The 23,996-nt window shown below is 44.1% G+C and overlaps 1 protein-coding gene across 1 annotated transcript in view; it reads right to left on the bottom strand.

The window, feature by feature from the left end:
* Positions 1–16,278, bottom strand: part of tex2 (testis expressed 2) — a 52,745-nt gene extending 36,467 nt beyond the window's left edge. Inside the window, exon 1 of the mRNA XM_086185991.1 lies at positions 16,147–16,278. The gene's annotated coding sequence lies outside the window, so the exon portion shown is untranslated. The remainder of the gene's footprint in view (positions 1–16,146) is intronic.
* Positions 16,279–23,996: the final 7,718 nt, after the last annotated feature.

Below are 23,996 nucleotides of genomic sequence, written 5' to 3'. Positions count from 1 at the left end.
GATGTACCAGAACGCAGTGCAATTCCATCTACCCAGCAGTCCAGCTCTATAAGGAGCAGATACACAATGACCCAGTATTTGGATGGACTGTTCTACTGTGTCTGCGTTATACAGAACTTGTTTCTGATTTGAAGACTAAAAACATCAAGCCAGTCTGGAGAGGAAAATTCATCAACGCTAAAAAAGGCAACTGGACCTGAAAAGAGCCCTATTCATGAAGAAGTCCATGGTGCTGCTGAAGTAAATCATTTCATGAGCTAAATCGTAAAAACAGTGAGGACACGGAGGCCAGACCAGTGAAGAAGGTACAACGAGAATAACGAAGTGGGATGCCATCAGGAAGACGATATGTTTAAAGGACACCCACTTATGAAGATGAAAAAAATAATAATTGAAATATAAGTAGTAGTAATGGAATTAGGTTGTGGTGTTGTTTTGAAAGAATTGACATTTAAAAAAAAAAACAATTAATGAACTGAAACAAAAACGAAGAAGGTGCAACAAGAACAACAAAGTGGGACCTGCAGGACCCTCGTTAACGAAGATGCCCATGGTTCAGCCCGCATGGGTTGACACTGAAAAGACAATTAATGACATGAAACATCAAGACACTGGTAACACTGAGGCCAGGCTGAGGAAAAGAAGGTGTACCGAGAAAAACCAAGTGGGACACCATCAGGAAGACTGTCGCTCCTGTGCTCCAGGATGGGAATGATGTGGAAAAAAAACCCCACACTGGGCGAAGTAAAACCTTGGTGACACTGAGGCCAGAGCAGTGACTTAACTGCCTCCCAACTACCCTGGGTGAACATAGCAGTAAATGGGCTTAAAACCCTGCTGAGGAGCCTTTGTTCCAAGAAGGGATGTGTGTTTTACTGCTTTCCAGATCATTATAGTGAATTCAGCAGTGTCTGCTCAGCTGACATCACCTGTCCACATCTAAAAATATCTAAACCTCAAACAGAGGGAATGCAGACCTTCAGCTGATGAGCTGAACCGACTGATCACGCTTCTTCTCCACGTATCAATTTTTACCTTTGAAAATCCAGACACCCTGAGTTGGACCAGGGCGTCTCAAGCTAACTTTCCTAGGAAGGATGTAGCCATGTTTAAGGCGAGGATGAGCCAGCTGCTTAGAGAAATACCACATCGTGTTTGTTATGATTGCAGTATTCAATCTAACCCGGTTCCCTCTATTTTGTGTGGTGGTCTCTGGATATTTGTTTGTCGGGGTTCCATTGAGACGTCTGTGGGGAAAAAAAAGACCACAAAAAAACAAAAAACAAAAATCAAATGTTCAATCTTCACCATCTCTGAGCAGTTCTATCTGAAGAGGTTTGCTGTGACCGAACTGAAATACTCTTTTTTTTGTCCCCTTAAAGAACACTAAATATGTTTGTTTTATGGTATCAACTGGGTCACTGTTTCGTCGGTTGTCACAAGTTTAGGTTACTGTGACACCGAGTGTGTCACCCGTTTTGCCCAGAGACCCATTGACCATCACAATCCAACGAGAAACCCCCCCCCACAGCCCCACTGACTCTCATGTTAACACTGAGTAGGATTTTCAAGAGGAGAGCTGGTCTTTCTCTCGCCTTAATTTTGTTCGTTCGCCGCTGCTCAAGAGAGTCTTTCCACCGTTGGGTTTCTTGCGGGAATAACCATAGCAACGTCGTAGCTATGACACGTATTACTCAAGGGGCAGTTTACACTTGATATAATAATGTGTCTCCACTAAGGCCAGTTCAGCTTCCAACCCCCCTGAAGAATACACATGCACACAGTTTTAACCTTTTAACAATCACATCATGTATGTAACAATGGAATCAGGATATCGCAGGAATGCCTTGATGAAACAGCCGGCGCACGTGACATCATCAAGTCCACACAAAGAGACAAGACACCTTACTTCACAATGCTAAAATGATAACGACAGCAACAACCTTCGCTGAACGCCATCTTATACTACTTTTAACGTGATGCAAGCGAGCTAGCATTGCTACATGATAGCAAATAGGAAGCTAGCTGCCGCCTTTAGCATGCTAACATTCGCGTCATGCATATTTCCTTGTTTGTTTGTATTTACTGAAAAATGCAAATAAACTTTGAACCAAATTCAAAATTTACAATGCTGCTGAATGTGTTACTAATAAAAGGGTTGATCATTTCCATATGTGAGGCATGGATTGTCATCATTTTCCAAAAGGTCAGAGGTCAATAGCAGTTTGTTTACAAGTTCATGATCATCACAGATCATGTAACACACTGATGAATCGCACTCTTAATCATTTATTAATGTGAGCAGTGATCACACATCAAAGATGTAGCGCATTCAAAGACTCTCACATCATGACAGCGACAGATTTCCTGTCCATAAAACAGCCAAAATCATCTAAGAGTTTGGTTACACCGCCTCCTTTTTCTATTTTCCGGGAACAGGAAAAAAAAGGTGACAGAAAAATTTGATGAGGGGGGGAAAAGAGCAGGAATCAACAAAGCTGAAAGATGCATTTTAACAGTGCTGTGCTAAATTGGGTGCGACTAGGAACGATTCAAAAGTGAGGAAAATACACCCACGTGTGCACTACTCACACACAAGGAAAACAAATTAACATCTAAAATACTGCGTTTGTTTCAACCGTTCACTTCAAACTGTCATCAGGCATCTAATGGGGGCCAGGCTCAACGAGAGTTGTGCCGCTTTGCTGAGATGGAGGAACAACACTCACTCTCCCTCTCGATGTTTGTTTATCCTTCGCTGTCTTTCCCTTCTTCGATCTGTCTTTCAACCCTTTATTTCATCCCCGCTTTTAGAAGAAGAACCTTCACTTCATCTTGCATCCACTCTACTTTTTAACTTTGCCATTTTTTCCTGTTTTTTTGCCCCGTCTTATTTTTCTTTTCACAGTTTGAACTACGGTACATTCAGTTCTCTGCAGCCTTCTCTCGTTCACCCTCTTTGTATCTCAATCCAACTTTCATCACATATGCCAGTCTTTCAAATCTGACAGACATTGATCAATAGGCAGCAGCAGGGATGCTGTCCTGTTGCAAGTTTATTCAGAGAGCTCAGTCTAACCTTGGATCCAAATAAAGCCTTGAACAGAGAGCTCTCAAAAGACAACCACTGGTCCGAGATAGACAGTTGCTCAGCGTTGCCCTGCAGATATCTTCCAGGATCAAAAAAGCCCTCTTCCCATCTCCCCTCTTTCTCTCCGCTCCCTCTGCCCCCTTCTCTTTCGAAGATGGCACTTCCACAAATGTTTAACTCCAGCTATCTGCTCATTAAGAGGTCTTCAAAGCTTTCCATTGATGTAAAAGCATCCATTTGAATTTGTAATCACCCTTTGCAGTACGGCTGCTGCGCTCAGCGTAATTTCCCCCGGATTTTCTGATAGGCGGCTCAAAGAGCTAACAACCAGCTTTCTCTGAGTAGCAAGAGAAAAAGGAAGAAAAAAAAAAGACTTTATCTAACTTTTGGGAAGCAGGGAGGTGCATATTTGTGAAGGCCTTGGGTTTGTTTATATATGCTGACAAAGAAAGTAAGAATATATAGAGAATCACCCAGCCGACAATGCACAAAAGATGATAAGAGCGGTGAAAGAATCCAGTGGAGTTGGATAAGGTTTGTTTGAAGATTAAAGTTCTGGCGTCACTATAGGATAGGTTCTTGAAAGACACACAAATGGTCCTGAAATTGGTTTGTCTATAGGGAGCGCTGATATTTCCTTCAATGGAAGGCACTTTTTTTTTTAACTTTCCACTACACAAGTTTAAAGGTGTCTGAGACTATTTTAAAAAAAAAACAACAACAACAAAAAAGACACACACTTTGCCCACATGATGAATTTTAAAAGGACGCCAAGGCGTACGTTCGCTAGCAGCATATTTAGCTCAAACATCCTCAGAATGTTTGAGATGATGCAGCGCCAAACTCTGTCACTCTGTCATGACAGAGAGACGCAGAGGAAAATACCGAAAAAAAAGTGTGAAAAAGAAGATGAAATCCGTCAGATCCTTGAGGCAGAAGAACATACCTTTACATCTGGATTTCCTCACAGGAAGGAAGTGTTTGAAGTCTAATACATAAACATTATTCCCCCCGCTCGCCAGTTTCCCCTTCACCTGCGGAAAAGTGGGCTCCCTCTTCTGAGCCACTTTGGGGAACTTTTCCACAACAGGCTTCCCTCAGTAGGTTCAATAAGAGGGCTGACTGGGATTTGGCTCCTGCCATGTTTCATCAAACACGCTTGTCTTCAGCCATCGCAGGCTTGTCTGTCTGTCAAACGCCTCCTCACAAATACCACTTTCCTCAGGTTTCCACTCCTGTCGACAGAAATGAGAGGAATTTACAGTTGAATTCTCTGGAGTCTGAAAACAACTGTGAAATATGTTTTACAGCATCTCAATGCTCATGCTGAACTGCCCCTAAAGTACTTCTAATTGCGTTCATAGTGAAATCATCATGTTGTTTCCACCGAGGAGGTAATGTGATCACCGCCGTGGGTTTGTCTTTCACTCTCAGACAGTTGTGGACACGTTTTGATGACTTTGGAAGGACAGCTTTGAGGAACAACTGATTTTGGGATTGAGCACCAACCCTGTCTCAACAGATGTGCTCTCCATGTGCCCACAAGCCACGGTACATCTAATAAATCCAGAAAGCCACAGGATGTAGAAAAACGTAAACCAAAAAAAAAAACCAAACAAACCCAAAGATAAACTGTAGTGTAGGGTCAGTTTTTTTACACGAGGGGTTTGATGTAAGTACTGCAATAAGTGTGTGTGTGTGTGTGTGTGTGTGAGAGCTGGTGGCAGACATGTCACCAGGACCATTGACTCCAAGCTAATCCTTTCCTGATGGCGTTTTCTTCAGACGCAGATGGAGACTAGGGGCTCTTGACCTCTGACCCTCACCACTAAATCACATCAGTCGTCAGCTGTAAGAGGCCACAGGGCGCCAGGACCTCACTAGGCAGATGGGCAGCTGCCCACACACACACACACACACACACATATAAATAATGTTCTTAATGTTCTTTTATATTTCAGTGGTTAAAGTCGGCTCTGTCATCTGTCTTCTTTTACAGAGCCACATCACACTATCCAAAAACACATTGTTTTCAACTCTTGTCTTCTCTACTCTTTTCACCCTGTGATGTGGCTTCTCTCTTTCTGCTGAATAAAACACAGATTTCGACAAAGCAAGAGATGACGTGACATGTGGACTGCTGAGAGAGAGAAGAAGAGAAGACTAACCGACTTCTTTGATCCTTTTTTTCTATATGTTAATATTTGTACTTTTGACCCCAGCCCCATCCTGCTAATATTTCACATAAAATGATGCATTTCATCAGATGGGGGTAAGAAAGTTTGCAGAAAAGAAAACTGGACTTTGCGTGGTGATCAGAACAACAACAAAAACAAGTGCTTTTGTGTTTGAGAAGTGCCAAGTAGACTGGAAACCAGGAGAACACCTCTTTATGGTGTTTCAATGTGGTCTGTAATTATTATAAATATTTTAGCACGCGCTTATTTTTCCTCGCCGTATACTACAAAAATTAGACATTGTCTTCTCTATTTTCAAAAGTTATGAGACGTTTGATAAATTAAACGGTGCACAGAAGCCACTTCAAATAATCACGTAGCTTCATGAGGTGCACCGCTATGGAGGCTGATAAGCCGGCGTGTACACCAGTGAGTCCCGCGAGAGCGAAGCACCTAATTTTCCTCTAAAAGTCCCCGGTCCCCTGGGAAAGTTCTGAAGGTGGAGACGCCCTATTTGTTGTCCCCACAGCAGGCACCTGCATTCCTGGCATAGCTGTCTCCAAAGTTTCAAGAGCAGCATATTATCTCTCTGTCTGCCGGTCGATGTCTCTCTCAGCTAAGATCTTCATTGCCTTGTTGCCTAGAGACGAAAAGGAGCAAGAATGGGGACAACAGTGGGAGAGGAAGAGGGGGTCTTACCAGAGGAGGATGAAAGAAGAAAGATCAGAGGGGAGGACAGGCCAGCAGGGAATGATGAAGTTTGTTTGGGATACTTGGGATTTTTACAGCCATTGTGTGGTGTCAATATCCTCTCAATACTCCTTCCCAGAAACAAGATTTCTGCGCTTAGCTCCGCACACACATTGTTTTGCTTAACACATTGCTGGGTTATTTAGGCTGGGTAATAATTCTGGGTTCGTACTGTAAACACATTGCTGTGTTGTATGCTTGGGTTATTTTGTTCCAGCTACTGGTACTCTCATTTTCCATTGTTAAACTTTCTGGATCGTTCACCCACACGTCAGCCACTGTTTGTCAAATTGGACATTTCACTATATTTCCAATGAGTTGTAACAGCATGGTATGAAGCTCATATCACTGTAAAAATACAAACTAGGATCACGGGCATTTAGTGACTTCTATTATGTAACATTTATGAACTAGCTAGCGAACACCACAATAGCTGGGGCCTTTATGATCTTTGTGGTGGTCTCCTAGCTTTATTTTTTCATTGGATATTTTAGGACAGGTATGAATCTCTGGTGTAACTCAAGAGTTACAGGGGCATGGGGGGAAAAAACTAACAAAAAAAACAACAACATTGGCACAATGTTAGCTTAGCAACAATCATTTACTACTCTGGTGCAGAACTCAAATCTAGTGAAGCATCAAGCAGCTATTTCATTATATACCATAGTACCAAGTGCTGTACATTTTAAAAATCAAATGGCTAATTGTGTGTTTTGTGTGTAGCAGCTAGCAATATGGTTTGCTAACATTAGCTTCTGTGCATATTGCAGTGAACATGGGGCTGCAGTGGGTGTCGGAGTAGCTCACCGCCACTTGGTTTTTGTTGCTTTTGTATTTTTTTTCCTGTTATGAGGACATTTTGTAAGTATATCTACTCGTAAAACTCTGACCTTACCCTTTTTCCCCTTGAGCACCCTTGCTGCTCTCTGATAATATTTAATACATTTATTTCATGTATCTGTCTAGTGATTTATTGGTTTTCAAGTGTTATATGCAGGATTTCTTGAATATAAAAGTGTCAACACAATGAGTTAGTGAATAACCCAGAGTACACGTTAGGTCATGAGGCCCCATGTCACATGAGGGAAGTAGGAGGTCATGAACTTAATCATAATTTTTTTTTTAAATTGAAATCATGAAGCATAATCATATTCTGTGAGAGAGTAAAGAAAGAAACAATTGATTTTGAGATACAATCAAGCTTTAACATGAATATTTTTTTACTCCAAGTCAGCAGATGTAAAACATACGGTCCCTTCTGGCACACGTCGCTGGAAGGGAGTTGTTGTGAAAGCCTGTCATTTTGAAGAAAAAAAAATCCACAATAAACTTCCCAAACTCATGTTCCATGGTTACAGAATGTGCACACATACACACACAAATCTGTTTACCTCGCCATTGCATCTGAACTTTTGTGTGTGTGTGTGTGTGTGTGTGTGTGCACGCCACGTGAGGGAAAGACACAGATTTTCCTTCAGGAATCCAGCATTCCCATTTCCTCCTCGACTCTCTTTGAACAGCCATCCGAGCTTATTTATCTTTCCCTCCTATCCCAAACACGGAACGCTCCCTGTAGCTCTGAACTCACCTGGTACCCTCATGTGTACACAAACACGCTCCCGTGAACCCACCGTGCACTCTGAAATGCTCTTCCTCATTAAAACCCCATCGTCTTCTCTTTTTTCTGATTTGAGAAGGACAGTTATTTAAATGCGCCCTGAGTGACATCATCAGCTGTTGTTCTCTGTCACACAGCGCCTGAGGTTTGCCTTTGAAGCCAAGGGCTGTTCTCCAAGACGCATCTGATGGCTTTTGGCCTCTTTCATGCCCCCGCTTTCATCCCTCAGTACAGCTATGGACATCAAGGGAGATTCCCAACAAGCATGTTATTTAGACAGTGATGTCATCGCCGTGGGGACGTTGTGTTATGTCTGAGGCTGAGCCTGCACCGGAAAGCAGAAAACACAGGATTTAGCCGCGGTTCAATCTGGCTTCAGCATCCCAAACATAATGACAGTAGACTGTTATATCAGACTGCTGACTTCAGATTTTTCTCCCAATGTTGTTCTTTCTATTTAGAGGAGTGCGCTGAGGGAAACTGTATCTACAGACTATGTGAAAGCGCTATGACACTCTGGATAATATCCTTGTTTTGGCTAATGAGGTCACTATTTAAGCCAGAGATGAAAGCAAAAACGTCATGTGGCGCTTCGACTGGCGTACTTTTAACTAACTCTCAGTAGCACTGTGGTCTTAGCTTGGCAGCTGCCCACGTCCAGATCGCAGTCGTTGATAGAGGGCCGGCTGGATCAGCAGCGTGCCCATGAATAAAGCTTCTATTGTTGCCTGCAGGTGTGTGTTTGTGCATATCAGCGGTACTTGGCAGAGGGGAAGGGAGTAAAGCGAGGAGGGTAAGGGGACACCTTGAGTCAGCGTGTGCAGGTGAGGGGTCAGGAGGGCAGGACTGGTGAAGAAGTCAGAGAGGAGAGTCATCAGCAGCGGGCGCAGAGAAGAGCAGATCCAGTGGGTGACTGGAGCAGCTGTTGCTCTATTATTTGTTACAGAGTCACAAGAAGTGAGTAGATCCGTCCACCAAGTTTATCACGTAGAAACACATAACGGCCCAAGACACTAAATTATGTAGCACATCATGTGCTTAAATGACATCCCAATAATAACCATCACTACATCCCTGCGTCGACAAATGCCGTTTTGTAGTTCAGAAACATTTATTTTGTTGGAATATTCATAGACAGCTGCTTCTTGGAACATTAGACACTAATGTTTCATGATGGATTCCACGCTGTTCGTGTCCTGTTAGGTTGATGTCGTTAAATATGACGTTAGCAGGACCAACTGTGCTGTCAGGTGCTTGTTGGTACCAACCTGCTCCATCGATTTACATCAGTATTGTTTTGCATTTCACATTCTGTGTAACAGGTAGTGATGTGAAACTGAAACTTATGACGACCCACCAAGATGACACTGGCGAACTAGCTCAAGGCACAGCAAAGTTCCAAGTGTGGAGAGATTGTGGTTTAGGTTACAGTTCGGCGATGATTGTAAGATAAGAAACCTTTATTCACCCCTCAGTGAGGGTTAAAAGACGTAAAACAAATGTCTGCAAAGCCTAAATAAAGAAAAACTGCAGGCAAGTTAAGTAAAATTCTGATTAACACTGAAAACAGATAAAAACTGAACTAGTTCAGATGAAGTCAAAGAGCTAAATAGTAGAGGTTTTTTTTTTTGATGAAATCATCTAATGGGACACGTGATCACACACACACACACACACACACACACACACAAAATATCCAAATCATTAATGTGCTCATTTCTCTTGGGAGGTGAGATTACTAGAATAATGTTGAAGCAGGAGCCAAGTCTGTAAACTGCGATGACAGGCAGCAAAGCCACGATTAACCTTTTCTTCTCCTCATGGTCGTTGCATGAACTTGAATTTATTCCAGAGGTGTGTGCATTTTGCCATTATATAAATTTATTATCATGGCCTCTGGAAATAATGGCTGAACCCTTAAAACCAAGAGGGAAAACCGAGAGACAAAAACCTGCTTTTATTAAACTGCATCCTTCAACCACTGTTTTTCCATCTCTGCCCCGTGGTAATGCTAACTTCCTGTTTGGCCTGCGTCACCCCCGCGGCCTTCTATTGATACTAAATGTGGACAATCCCTCGCTTTTAACCAAATAAGTGTAAACTCGTGTGAAAACGTGGTCACAGGGAAAGATTTTTTTTGTTAAAAAGATGAAGAGGATATACTTACAGCCCTGCAGAGGAAAATAAAGGCTGCATATCTTTGTGTACACAAGGCTGAAATGTGTCGAAAAGTCTGCTGCTGAAACTCTGTACGGTCTGGCCGAGAGGAGGAGGAGGGCTGGGTATATTTGAGAGGATGAGAGGTGACAGTCATCCTATCTGGTGAAACATGTCTGGCACTGCGCACACACACACACAGGTAATTAAAGTGTCGCCTGCTTTGGCGTCTCAGCCGCCGTCGGACGCCCTCTCTGGCTTTGCTTGTCTTCTCTTTTCACTTGGACTGTCTGGTTTACTGACTTGTAGCTAAAATGTTTCGCTGGCTGCATCTCCCTCGCAGATTACCTTCATTTTTCCATGTACATTCACAACATCTCTATCAGCATTTCAGAGAGCTGGGAGATGGACGCATGCTTCCTGAAAGGCTTAAGAATTTCTACATTTTTTAATGGTGGAGGTTGTGTTAAGCCCCAACCTTAGCCAAGCCCCCAAGCCAGAGAATTCTCACATTTCAGCCACAAGAAGAGGAGACAAGAGGTAGATTCACAACAAAGAGTTGTGTGTACGTGCATTTGTGTGTGCTGGGTTTGTAATCCAACCCTGCCAGATAGCTCCGGGGAGAACGACACTCTCTGTTTGTTTCCCCTTTCCTGCATTCCTGCCACCTCTTGACGTGTGGCACCAGAAAAGGTGAGTAAAGTGGAGGAGGGAGGAAGAGAGGTTACAGGTTGTTTCACGCCAAAGTGATCACCTCCGCGCTCCTTTCCAGGAAGTAATCACATTCATTCCAGCAGGTACCTGCTCTCATCAAGGCTGGAGGAAAAAAAACAAAACAACAAGAAACACACAGATGCATACACACACACACACACACACACACACTTGGTCTGAACTGTCTCCTTTGAACTGCCTTGCAACCACACTGCTCCACTGTCAGGACTCAGAGCAGCACTATTTTTGAGTACAGTGGATGATGATGAGGCCACACAGAAGCTTTGTGCCAAGCGCTCGAGGCTGAGGAAGCCAAGAATATACAAAATAAAAGCAGAGCATGACAGCAGGAAAATAAGGTATGCTCAGGTATTGTTTGGAGTCGAGCCGACTGTGTGTGTGTGTGTGTGTGCGCGCAGCAGATTCAGAAGTTTCTTACAAAGAGCAAAGAAACTCCGGAGGGAAGCTCCACATCTGCAAGCCTGCACTGGATTCTAATATCAGCTACTTAAAGTATGTAATAGAACTGAAAACTGTGTGTTGACTAAAACTGAGCAGGTGGTGTGTACCAGCAGGAGAGCACTGGGAGGTCTCCTGATGAACTGGCCGGCTGAAACGCCTGCAGATGCTACGGAGGTAGAGATCAATTCCAAAGAAAAAAAAAAGTGGCTGGATTTGGATAAATTGAGAAATGACTTATTTTACAGTTAAGAGAACACAAACACCCTTAATTCCAGCCTGAGTCTCACTCTGCACAATGACGTCTTGCAGTTTGACAAAAGAACCTGTTGGAAAGTTTCTCAGCTGAAGGCCCGCAGTACGAGCACAATTTGTGGTATTTGTGACAGCTAATTTAGAGGCAGTCGTGCTCCAGTATCTCTTGTGCTCCATTTTATATCAAATTAAAGTTACCTTGCAACAGCTTTAATCAGGAATTAAAGTGTGACTCCAAGCTGAATGCTTGATTTTCATGATGCGAGCGAGATGTTGTGGATGGAAGTGTTGGCGGGGAGCCATAGCCTTGTGTTGCCATGTAGTTGTTCCAAGTCAGGCAAGACCTTACTATGCCACACACACACACACACACACACACACACACCGCATCATCACAGCTCTTGCCCAGCCTTCCATCTGAGGATTAGGCAAGCTTTGTTAACATGTTGTCAAGCAAACTTCAAAACAACCCCCATCTTAATCCTCTGCTATCCTTCAACCTCCTCCACACATACATGCACGCACGCACACACACACACACACCTCTTGTTCTCCATCTTTCTTTCTTTTTTTTAAGTGTCCCAGCTTTGAAGAATAAAGTGATCAGAAGCGCTAGTGACGTGATCATGGCAACGACCTACACACACACACACACACACACGTATACAGAGTCAGCTTGATGCCGATCACCCATCATTCCCAATCAGGAGGATATTACACAAATGCAGGTGAAGGAACAGACCAGAGGAAAGGACGATATCAGGAAGAAGTCTAATTCTTGTTAGTTCCGACTAAAAACTGGACTTAAAAACTTGTACTTTTCAAAGTCAGACTAACATTTTCAGCAGGGCCTGAACAGTGCGACTGTTGGCCCACGTTCTGTAGTGCTGCTGCTATTGTGTGTTCAACCTAAAAGTCAACAGCACATAGTCGGGGGGAGTCACGGTGGGCAAAACTACGGCAGAAACCGACGTATATCTGGGCAGCCGAGCGGAGCCAAACAGACAAATCGATTCCTCCTCATTTGCATTATCGGGACAACCCATCAGTCTGACTCAGTGACTTCATCGAGCTTCAAGTCCAGCTCCACTGGAACTTTGTAACCAAATGATGAATTAAGGTCAGAATCTCTGCACATGTGATGCCTGTTCATTAGTGAGATAATCAAGAAAGAGCAGAGAATGTCGATGCCGGATGTGATCGAACTGTCTGCAGGATCAGTCGTCTATGGTTACATCCTGGGGAGAGGGATATCCGTGAGCGCTTGCAGTGCATAAACACTCCTTACAAAGATAAATGCACATTTGGGAGGTCAGTGGAAGAAAAACCACAGTTACTTGAAAGGTAGTTTATGATCATGGGATGTTCGTGTGTGGGTAATTGAAGTTCCTGGAAATTAAGTGTTCATAGGCAATTTTCTGTGGTGGTCCAAGTCCTGTTGGTTATTAGAGCAATGAAACCGTCACCAGAACAAACATCAAGGCAACATAGCGAGAGTAAGACTGAACCTCTCAGCTTCAGGTTCATACCAAGAACGCTGCATCATAATCATCTCAACATAGCTTTACACCTTAGTTGACTGTGCTCAGCCTAACATGGCAGCCACCATCCTCCTGCAGACACGTTTACCCAAATCAAGCTTCACTGATCTGAAGTCAGCAGCCTTTTGACCTGCACTGCTACCTGGACCTGAAGTTCATCAGTCAGGGAGGAGGAGGGCTTTGCTCTGGTCTTTGCTTCGTGTTGCATGTGTCGTCTCCCAAGAGAACACTAGGAGTCAGACTGCCCCCAAAGTGAGGAGGTCCAGGCTCCATGACACTACGGTCCACTTGTCCCCATGAAATTCCCTGCCTTGATGAAACATTTCAGTCCCTTCCACAATGATGCAGCACATAATACAAGAACATGACTTCCTATGACCATACGCTGCCAGTCAAAGTAATTGAACCGCTGCCATCATCTGAACTCCAAATGTATCTTTTGGAAGAATTGAGGGGAACTGGAACTGTTCTGGGTGCTTGTGTGGTTCCCCGATGCCTCACAAAGTCACTTTATGCTGTTTTCTTTTTTCCCCCAGCCAATTTGTCACTCGTCTTTTAATTTGTGTGTGCAGCTCCTTCATTTGCTAATTAAAGCGGAGTGTGTTGCAGGGGGTCAGCAGACCTGTATGATGCGTCCCTGACATGATTGATTGTGACTGTCAGGGCTCTCAGCTGGGCGGCTCTCAGCGTCGGCCCCCGAATAAAGGATTACACAGGCCCTCGGTAACCTTGGCTGGCTTTGAGCGCCTGGGTCCCCGCATCAAAGACCCGGCGGGAGACATTAGCATTTTTAATCAGCCAGCCAGGCTCCGTGCTGGCACAGGACGCCTGATCACCTTCATCTGAACGACACAGAGAGCAGAGACACGAGGGTGGTATGGACACATTAAAAAAAAAAACACAACACCAAACCACATACACACCACTCCTTACCACTGGTTTAACTTTCTTCAACATCACACAATCTTCTCCCGTCATCCTTTCCACAAAAAAAAGAGATAAAGCTTCACATCTCTCTCGAAGTCTCCTCGTATGCTCTTTCCCCCCTGGAACCATGCAATTAAAGCTTCCACTTGGAGATGAAAAAAAAAAGGGAGGGGGCCATTTTGTTTAAGAAAGTGCTGCATGTTCAATTCAATCTAAACCTTTGAGTGGCCATCAGATGACATGCCATAAACACAGGTCTCTCCATAATCTGACTGGTGGAGTTGAAGAAAAGAAAAGGAAAAAAAAAAAAAAAAAAAAAAAAAAAGCTTGGCGTGGACAAAAATGGGACAGAAGTAACCTGGACCAACGTACCAAAGCTGGAACTTCACCGTGTGACTCCAGCGCCAGCAGAATCAGGAGGAAACCATGAATAAATGCATGTCTCCTACCTTCTGTCTGATCTGATTGAGAAAGCAGCAACCAGGGCAAACATATGCCATTTGAGCACATTAAATCTTCATCACAGGAAAAAGCCTCTTTATTGGCAGCTGTAGTTTCAGCACAATGACAACAAGAGCCAGAGGGACCAAACGATGGAAGGTGGGGAGGGTAGGAGTCGGGGGGGGGGGGTGTTTAAGGGAACATCATCAACAAACGCTGCAATTCTGATCATATACCAGCAGCAAGACAGGAGGAGTGAACAGTAGCTTCAAATCCAGTCGGTATCACCATCCGTCTATCAGACTTTCATGTTTCTGCTCTCTGCGGTGTGCTATCATGCAGACACGTCTCACACACACACACACACACGAAGAGATGGCATAAACTGCAGAAACAGTTGCTCTAATGTCTGATATGCAAATTCACCATTTAAAAAAAAAGGCAGGATAGTGGCTAAATCTCTGCCCGTCAATAGCCTGGTGAGAGACTTCCAAGGACTTAATATCCCCCTCAGAAGTCAATTATCTCAGCCTGGCAACTTGCATCTCAACAAAAACACACAATTCTGAGCCTTAATCCTTGTATCTCACACTTTTAAATATATCAGAGCTGTAAAACAAAAGTGTCTATTAATTCTCTCTCTCTCTCTTTTTTTTTTAGTGTGTCCTCTACACACACATCCCCCCAATTTTTTTCCTTTGAGGATGACAGATATGAGCGTCGTTTGATGTGACTCATCAAAGCAGGGATCGGGGTGTGACAGGAGCGTCTCCCGATGGTTCCCTCGCTCTCCCGCTGTCAGCTGAACGGACGCTCAGTGAGGAGCCGGGAGGTGACCACTGGAAACTTTTCATTTGATCAACTGATACAGGAACATACAGGCGCCTTCTCCAGCATAGTTCAAAACAGGAATCAAAATATGGACGTGGCAGGATGCATATGCAGTGAAAGGTTCCCTGATGGGCTCCACTCTGTACTGCAGAACATAAATGCACAAAAGGACACAAGGTGTGTCAAAGCTATGCGCATGCACGCGCGCGTGTGTGTGTGTGTGTGTCTGTGTGTGTGTAGTGGTCTCCTCACAACATCTGCTCAGTCCGCACTCTCTCTCCCGAGAGGAGATAGCAAGAGATGAAATGAGAACAAACAAGTGCAGGAGAAGAGAGGCAAGCTCGCAGCAGTATCCTGCCGGCTGGACTTTAAAGAGACTACACCGCCTTCCTCACCTGCCAGCTCGAGCAGATAAGTAGAAGAAATACATGCAACATGGTTTTATTTGTACACACACACACACACACACAATTCAAGATGGTAATTAGTAATTTTTTCCATTACATTAAAAGGAAGCTGATGCACGTTTCAAAGACGCAGCACGTTCTTAAAGCAGCTTTCTGTAACATGATGACAATAAAAATCTAAGAATGAAGCATTTACATAAAAGGTTGACGTTGCTGACCAGGGTTGCCAGATGTACAATAAGTTTGGGATGCACAATATTGGATTTTTATTTTACTGTTGATTTGGCCAATAACTGAAATATTCCATCCATGGAAAGTTTACACTAATATTACAATTTTGTCCACACTGAAAAACCCATAAACAAGTTGGATTTGAAAGGGTGACAATTTCTCTTTATTTCCAAGACATTTTGAAAATCTCATTGTTGCCACAAATAAATGAAAAACTACCATTGATTTGCTGTGCTGATATTAATATTGGCAATCGACTGCTGATACCAATGACACGCGGATATTAACCTGCATAACTAATGATGAATATATCTAATGTTGTGCAGAACAAATTTTAAAAAATATCACAATGAGGCTCTCCTTTTTACAGCATCTGGCATCCAGATTACTGGTGCATTCTCACCACCTCCTGCTTCAGAGAGCGGGCTCGCATCAGCACGTGTCAAGCCACACACAGCCACGTGTCACTGTCACGACCATCGTCATCACCATCAACGTCATCATCCAAGCTTGACTGACTCTTCCTAACAGGAGAAATGCTGCTTACCTGTCAAGACTGAAGTGGAGACGGATGCAGACAGGAGGCAGCAAAAGTAAAAACAGACCTGGAACTAAACTTTAAAACAAAGCAGACTTAACTTAAAGTTCTTGAGATGCTGAGGAAACAAGTAGGAAGGGATGGTAAAACGCAACAAAGACTGACAGGAGAAACACAAACCAAATACAAACTCATCTAACGGCACAACGAGAAACAGGTGTGAGAACAGGAGGGATGCCGAAGGAGCTGATTGGACAAGAAACAGAATGGTGGGGGGGGGGGCTTTGGAGGACTGATTAACTGCCAAGACACAGGTGAGCCATTTTTAAAAAGAAGAAGGGAAACGGAAAAAAGGTGGGAAACAGACAAAGAAAGGAATTAACGCAAAGCCAGACAGAGGAGGGGAGTGAAATTTCAAAATAAGACAGGAACTGACTAGAGAACAAAATCCAAATCAAACCAAGCAACTTCTGTTTAGAGCTTACGCATGGAAAATAATGGCATGGCACCGTGTTACACAATAAGAGTGTAGTATCACCAAAATCCACTCATAAAATTACTTCTCAACCACCATAAATAGATCCACGATCCAGATCACATGACTCCTAGCTGGATTTCAGTCCATCTCTATTGATTCCTTTTAGTCGAAAACAATAAAAAGGTCTCATCCCTTAGTTAATTACGCTAATTACCCGTCTCTTTGCTCTTTCTGGGCCTGGTGCCAGTTGAACGTTCTCTACATGGTCATGGGTATCCAGTTCTAGATGTTCTGGATTTGGATCTTCATCCACCAGGACCTCTGTCCTCTCCTTTCGACCCTGTTGAATGATGTCCTTGTCTTTTTCTCATCCTCTCACGTAGGGTTTTCTTGTCATTTTTCTTTTTGTGCATGTGTGTGTGTGTGTGTGTGTGTGTGTGTGTGTGTGTGTGTGTGTGTGTGTGTGTGTTCAGGTCTCCGTGGTAACAGGAGGATGTGTGGAAAGATATGCGCAGTGGCACCTGGAAGAGGCCCGATGCCTTCACGACCTTATTCTGAATACGTTATTGATTGACTATACCCATGATTCTTGCTCTCTCAGCTTCTGAACACAGAGAAATTATGAAAAGTTCCATCCTGAATCTTACAGTTCTTTGAGATATTTCAGTGAGGACAAAAGCAGATGTGATCCCTACACCTTTTTTTTTAATCCACAACGGGATTGGATCACGTTCATACCAGTCATCTGTTTCGCTACATCGAAGGTAAAACCCAGCTTTTAAGTTGTGCTGCACGCCACGTGACGGTTTGGTAATAGCGGCGTTGATAGCATGGCAGGCAACACAAGGACAACTTTAGCTAGTTGAGCTAAAGTGGTGAAATGACTGCAGAGTCTACAGCTGCAGTTCAAAGCCTATCAGCGTTTGAATCTTAACAAGAAGGAAAAAAGGCCCCTGTGCATAGGGAGAGAGGGCAGCGCCTGGCTCAGATCTTCAACCTCTGTGAACACACACACACACACACACACACACACACACACACACACACACACACACACACACACATACACACACACACACATGAAAACACATACATCAAAACACAAACATTAAAGGGCACACAGACAATCACATCAAGACACACAGCAAGAGCCGCCAGAGTGCTGACACACAAACATACAAAAAGCAAACAAGCCTACACATCTAGAAGTCGCACGTACACACACACACACACACACACACACACACACACACACACACACACACACACACACACACATACACACTCGCGGCATGAGTCCTGTGTCCCTGGCTGGCCAGCTGTGGGAGGTCACACAGACATGACAGTTCTGCTATCAGGCCAGCATTAAGGCCCGCCGCTTTAAACACAGCCTTTTGAAGTCACACCAAAGTCAGACCCCAGGATCTCTCATCTCCCATCTCCCTTTTAACACTGCAGTGCCGACATTTCATTCTGCCCCACCCCCCCCACCCCCCCACCCCCTTTTCATGCTCCCGGCTTTAGATTTTGCCTTTTAAAGACTAATTTTAACTTCTTCAAGGCTAAAAAAAAAAAAAAAAAAACAGGCAAAGGCGTGTCATTAAGATTCTTCCGCCTGACGTGCTTCTTTTTCTGCCAAGTAACGAGCGTTCAAAGGTAGCCAAGGTCCACAAAAGTAACGCCGCGCCTCTGATGTTCAAAGAGAGCAGTCTGATAAACGCAGGATTGTGTCTTTGACAAGTTTGACACGCAGGCTTTTATCACTGGGGTGTCACACTCTTAAAACAGTATCCTTCCTATGAAAGTCGTCATGTTACCTAATGATCGTCATCTTTAAAGCTCTAATAAATCTGTCAGAGCCCTGAATAATTGAGGGAAAGAAATATGATTCCTTCTTGAGATTTGCTTGAATAATATGAAGTCACAGCTTGCCAAAAAAAATGCAACCTTGAAATCTTGTTTTAGTTTTCAATTTGGACAAATTTGAAAGTAAAAGAAACAGCGAAACACTCCAAAGCTCCGAACACGCTCATCATGTTTTATCACGTTCAGATTCACAAAGATGTGACATCATGTTTTTCAAACAACTCCACCTTGTAGAAATAACTGAAATGATGCTTCACGTTCCTGTTACGACGGCGGCGTCAGCGCCACATCATCAGCAACTCCAGCAGAAAGTGAATTAAATGGTGATTAATGTTGTTTGGTAGTTTGGAAAAATGGGTTTTATTGTTGTTCGCTGACAACAACCTTTATAAATTAAAGTTACTGTTGGAAAAGGATCTTTTCTGAGATACTGATACAGTTAACCCCCCCCCCCCCTCCAAAAAAACCCCTCTCTCTATCAAGGCCTCAATATGTGACGCTGGTGGATCCACCACAACTCATCTGGCGAAGGTGCTCCCTGAAAACATGAGCGGATTTGAGAATAGAGAAAATACCAGAGCAGTTCTAAGGTTCTCACGTAGGTTCCCATGTAGAGGAGAGACAAGAACCGTTTTTAGACCTCTAACTTCATCTTTGGAGGTTTTCCTCAGTGAGGAAAGTATGGAACTTATATATAGTTCACCGTCCTTAACTAATCCGGAAGAACCTTGTTGGAGAGCGCCGTGAAACGTGAAGTGAGGATAGTTTGAGGAGCTCAATATCGAACTTATGTATGTGTGTGTGTGTGTGTGTGTGTGTCCCACCATTCCTCACATACACCCCCCCATAGCTGACCCAGGCTCATTTTTCTGTTTACTCCTCTCAGTGTATCGGCGTTGAACAGATCAAACGTGCTGCTAAGCTGTGGGTTTGTTTACTCCGACTCTGACCCACGCCCAGCCAGGGGACGAGCAGCTCTGCAGCTCTTTTTCCACATCAGGCTTTTTTTTTTTTCCTTTTCATCTGGATCGCAGCCTTCAACCCCCCCACCCCACCCCCATCCCCCTCATTCCTACTTTTATGATGACTCCCTTTGCCCTCTTTGCCCCTGAAAAGTTTTGTTCACTGAGGTTTTGGTGTCACTTCTAAACTGAATCGATTGCACCCCCCACCCCACCCCCACCTTCCTTTCTGCTTCTCCTCTGCTGCACCTGTAGAGCTTCAGTCCACACAGTTACACTCCTCTTTCATCGCAATCCCTCAACTCGCACAGCCTGTCCTTGATTTCTCTCCTCCCTCTCACGCGTTCCTCTGTTATCCCGTCTAATTCTCTTCTTTGAAACACTTCTCTCCTCTTTGTGCTCTCTCCCAGTCACGCACACATATACGCACTCCCATGCAAGTAAATGCACTCACATGCTCACACATATGCTGATGCTGGCTGTGTGTGTGTGTGTGTGTGTGTGTGTGTGTGTGTGTGTGTGTGTGTGTGTGTGTGTGTGTGTGTGTGTGATGTGAAGCCAGGTCCGTTTCTTTCCCAGGCAGTCCAGCACACATTTCACCTCCCTTCCTTACTCCTTTTTACTGCCTTTATATTTTTTTCTCTTTCCAACAAGATAAGGGGCAAGAATGGAGTGATGGGCAGGACAGATAACCATAACTGATGATCACTATGTAATAATGTTGAGTAAACCTCTCCTGTCTTACAGAATGGTTTAAACCGAGACATGTCTCAGCCAGATGCATGATGGGATGGAAGAGATTTGAGCTTCATTTCAGCACAAATCATGACAGACTGTGAAGGCTCACTCCTCTGTGTGCGCGTCAGACAGCTGAGACCCACAGACACAGGCTGCTTGTTAGCTTAGCATAATGAATTGTAGTGGATGGGAAAGTTAGCATACCTCTATCATCATGCCCCTCCACTGCTCACGCTAGTTTATTCCGTTTAGTTACGAAGTCTTCTACCATGAGGAGTCACAGTCGCTCTTGTGTATTTTGATGACTTTAGAGGTATGCTAACACTTCCCATCCACTCTCATTCATTGAGCTAAGCTAACTGGCAGTCAGCAGCTCTCTAAAGTTGGTATTCCTGAATAACACCCTACTCACACACCAACCTTCCATAGTATTCCATCCATCTGTGCTGTAACCTGGGAAGTTAACATTAAAACATTTGTTAAATGATTTTAGCAAATGAATTTACTGTTAACTAATACTTAACAAAGCATTAACTAACGATTATTTTTGTACCCGTATGGTTAAGTGTTACCTAACAATGAAATTAAATCAGAAACCTGCCTTAGGAGCCCACAGCTGCGTGACCCAGCTTTTAACTGTCGTAAAATGTTATCATTCTCTCTAGTTAATGATTCAACTGCATAAATTTGCTAATAACGGATATTGATCGCTGATAAGGCTTTACTGCAGGCCTGTCATTTCCAGATGTACACTGAGAGATGATTTAGTACCATCAAACTTTTTGTTTTGGTTTTTGTTTTTATTTAACTTCATAATTGGAAATAGAATCCAAACTAATTTACTTTCATTTGCGGATAGTTTTTATTTCGACAAAGATCACGTGACCTCGTGGTCTTTCAGGGGGGCTGGCTCATATCAAACTGTCCAGAAGTCTTTGGAGTTCTGTGGGTGTTGCATGTATCTCCCAGACTGAATGAAGGTTGAGGTTGTGTTCACGTGCTCCGCCGTCTAACTTTACATACTGTAGTGAATTCACAGAGCCCAGAGGCATCATGCTAATATCCTCCCACTCACTTACAACCAATGGAAGGTCTGCAAAGAAACCTGATCTGGGGCAGCTGAGATACAGCACGTTACAAAGGAAATATGGTATTTGTCTTACGAGAACGTGTCCTTGAATTCTGTCTTGTTTACTGTGATGAGGGAAAAAGCTAGCCTTTTGAAGAAAAAAAATAAAAGAGAGTGATTTGTTGAGATCCCGCTGTGTTAATCTGTTTCTGGTTCACATCGAAGGGGCATGAGAGCATCCATATTGTTTGAGAATCAGTGGGATGTTTAGATTGTAGATGCAGGTCGGTGCAAAGAGAAGCCAGACCCACCATCTCTGCATGTAGAGCCCCAAATAAGAACCACATGTCTGAGCACTGGTTCCTTGATTCTCTCTCTCTCTCTCTCTCTCTCTCTCTCTAAAAAACCCCATTTCCCTCTCTCCACCCCATCTTCATGCTACAGACCCTCACCCTGGGAAAAAACATGGGAGCTCAAAGATACTAAAACACATGTGGTTAGCCATAAAACTTCACATGCACTCTGTGTACCCGAGCTCCCCTCCTGCCTCAGCTCCCATCCCCTCCGACCGCTCTCCCCACCGACGCGCATCGACCTACGAGGAGGAAGAAAAGTCCTACATAAGAAAGGACGTGGAAACAATAGGACAAGAGGAAGCAACATCAGGCAACAATCTGAGCTGTCTGTGGCGGGCAGCAAAAACAAAGAGGTTTGGGGTGTTGGTGGTGGGACAGTGGCGACAGTCAGCATGAAGGTGACTTCAGGCTAGCCATTCCAGCATGGGCCCAGAACAATGCCTATCCTGTGGCTTGGTGGGGCTGCGCTGTGTGTGAGGTGAAATTTAAGACAAATGTAAACACCAAAGGAGGACAATGGTGCTTACTCTCTTTACAAAAGATGCTTTTCCTCCAGCTGCAGAGAGGATGCACAGAGAATCCCCCGGCACAGCCCGGCCTGCTATCATACCTCACGTCCTCAGCGTCCTTTTAGCAGCACAGCATCCGATACTGCTTTGCTAGACCGGTGGCAGATAATATTTCTTGCCCTCAACATCGAACTCCTGTCTTCTTCATTTCCCAAAGCGGCTGTGAGATATATAATCTCTTCAGATTCTTGCCATGTGATTAGGGAGGGAAATGCGATGCCTTTTTGTCTGTCAGTACGGTTGGAAAACAGCCTACTTTGAAAGATTTGTCTCAGAATGTTTTGGTCACATATGTTGGTCATTAAGTTACACACAGCAAAAAAAAAAAAAAAACACATACACACAGACTTCCTTCTACTATGAAGCACTTTTCTTTCAGTACTACTAAAACTGAACGCGCTGCAATAATAACCCCCATGATTCCCTTTTGATGGATAGTGCTAGCTCTCTGTGGCCAGTCATTTAAACATGTTGGTAAATTGGACATGGGTTGAGATTGACCATGCGGGAGTATGTCATTGGTCACAGCCGAATGTAGACAGCATAAAGTCACATGACTGGTCACATGGTAAAGAGGCACAGCTACCACAGTGGCGCCTGGCCAGGTTCCAGATGAGGCCCCCCGATTGACCACAGTCCCACAGCTGTCTGGGATGATGCCTGTGTGGAACAACTCGCATGGCTAATCCAGGTTCCAAATGAAGGGGTTCAGGACCCAAAATTGGGGGGTCTCACTCTCTCGTATCCGTCTATGGTGGAATGATTGGAGTGTATTTAAATGGTGTTGAGGTTGGCTGAGACAGACAGTGAGCTGTTTTTTCCCATGGCCCCGACGCTCAGCTGTGCCCTGGTTTGATGTTTTAGACTCAAACATGCGTGTGCTGTAATCTCACATGCTGTTTTTGGTCAATGCGCCGTCAGCTCACTGAAACAAGGCAACTCCTCCGTTGCTGGGGATTTTCTTGGCAAGCCTATTTCGGAAAAGTGACCTGTACAATAATGACTGGACGTCAAAGCCTCGCTTCCACCAATCAAAGCACATGTGTGTGATCCTGCTACCATTTCCTGTTTAGGTTCCTGCTGCGCTGTTGTTCACAGTCGGAGCCTTTGATCTCCCCTGGTGTGGGTGGAACAGGTAGCAGACGTTGGAGATCATCGAGGGAAACAATAGCAGGCAGAGATGCGGACATGACGGGGCTCAGGTGGCAGGATGGCACAGTTACGCCAGCTGAGTGTCGCACGTGAGAACCCTGATTGTCAGGGTTAGAAAGACGCAGCATTGTATGGATAGAAGATGCAAAACACTGTGTAGAAATATTTAGTTTATTACCCAATAATCACTTTTAAAATGTTTCAAGGCACAAGTTAATAGCAAGAAAAGCTTGCAAGGGAACTTCACGTTTGCCAGAGAATGGATCTGTGAGCGACATGATTAAGATTGATCTGAAACACTTTCGATCTAGCGGTCAGTCTTAGCTCCTATTCCCATCTGCGGTCATGAAATATGGGTCATGACCAAAAGAACGAGATTGAGGGTGGCTGGCATCTCCCTCAGGAAATAGGTGAGAAGTTCAGTCTGGAGTCTGGCCACAGGGCTAATAAATCTCTTCTCTCTACATTTGACCTCTTCTGTGTGTATCCGTCCATCATGACTTGTTATGATCCGTGACGCATTCTCCAACAAGCCAGAGTCCTCGAGGTAGTTGGGGGTCCATTAACAGTACGAGTGATCCTTCCTTCAGGAGTAATTTACTTAGCTGTTCTTTAAACTCTGTCCCGTCCTTCAGTGTTGGCGCCACAGTCAGAAAGGAGTTCATATGG

Source organism: Aulostomus chinensis, chromosome 18 (assembly GCF_037954235.1).
Source record: "Aulostomus chinensis isolate RoL2024-O1b breed Wild chromosome 18, RoL_Achi_v1.0, whole genome shotgun sequence".
Lineage (NCBI taxonomy): Eukaryota > Metazoa > Chordata > Actinopteri > Syngnathiformes > Aulostomidae > Aulostomus > Aulostomus chinensis.
Note: the sequence above shows the minus strand (reverse complement) of the source record. Positions and strands in the feature narration are given on the sequence as shown.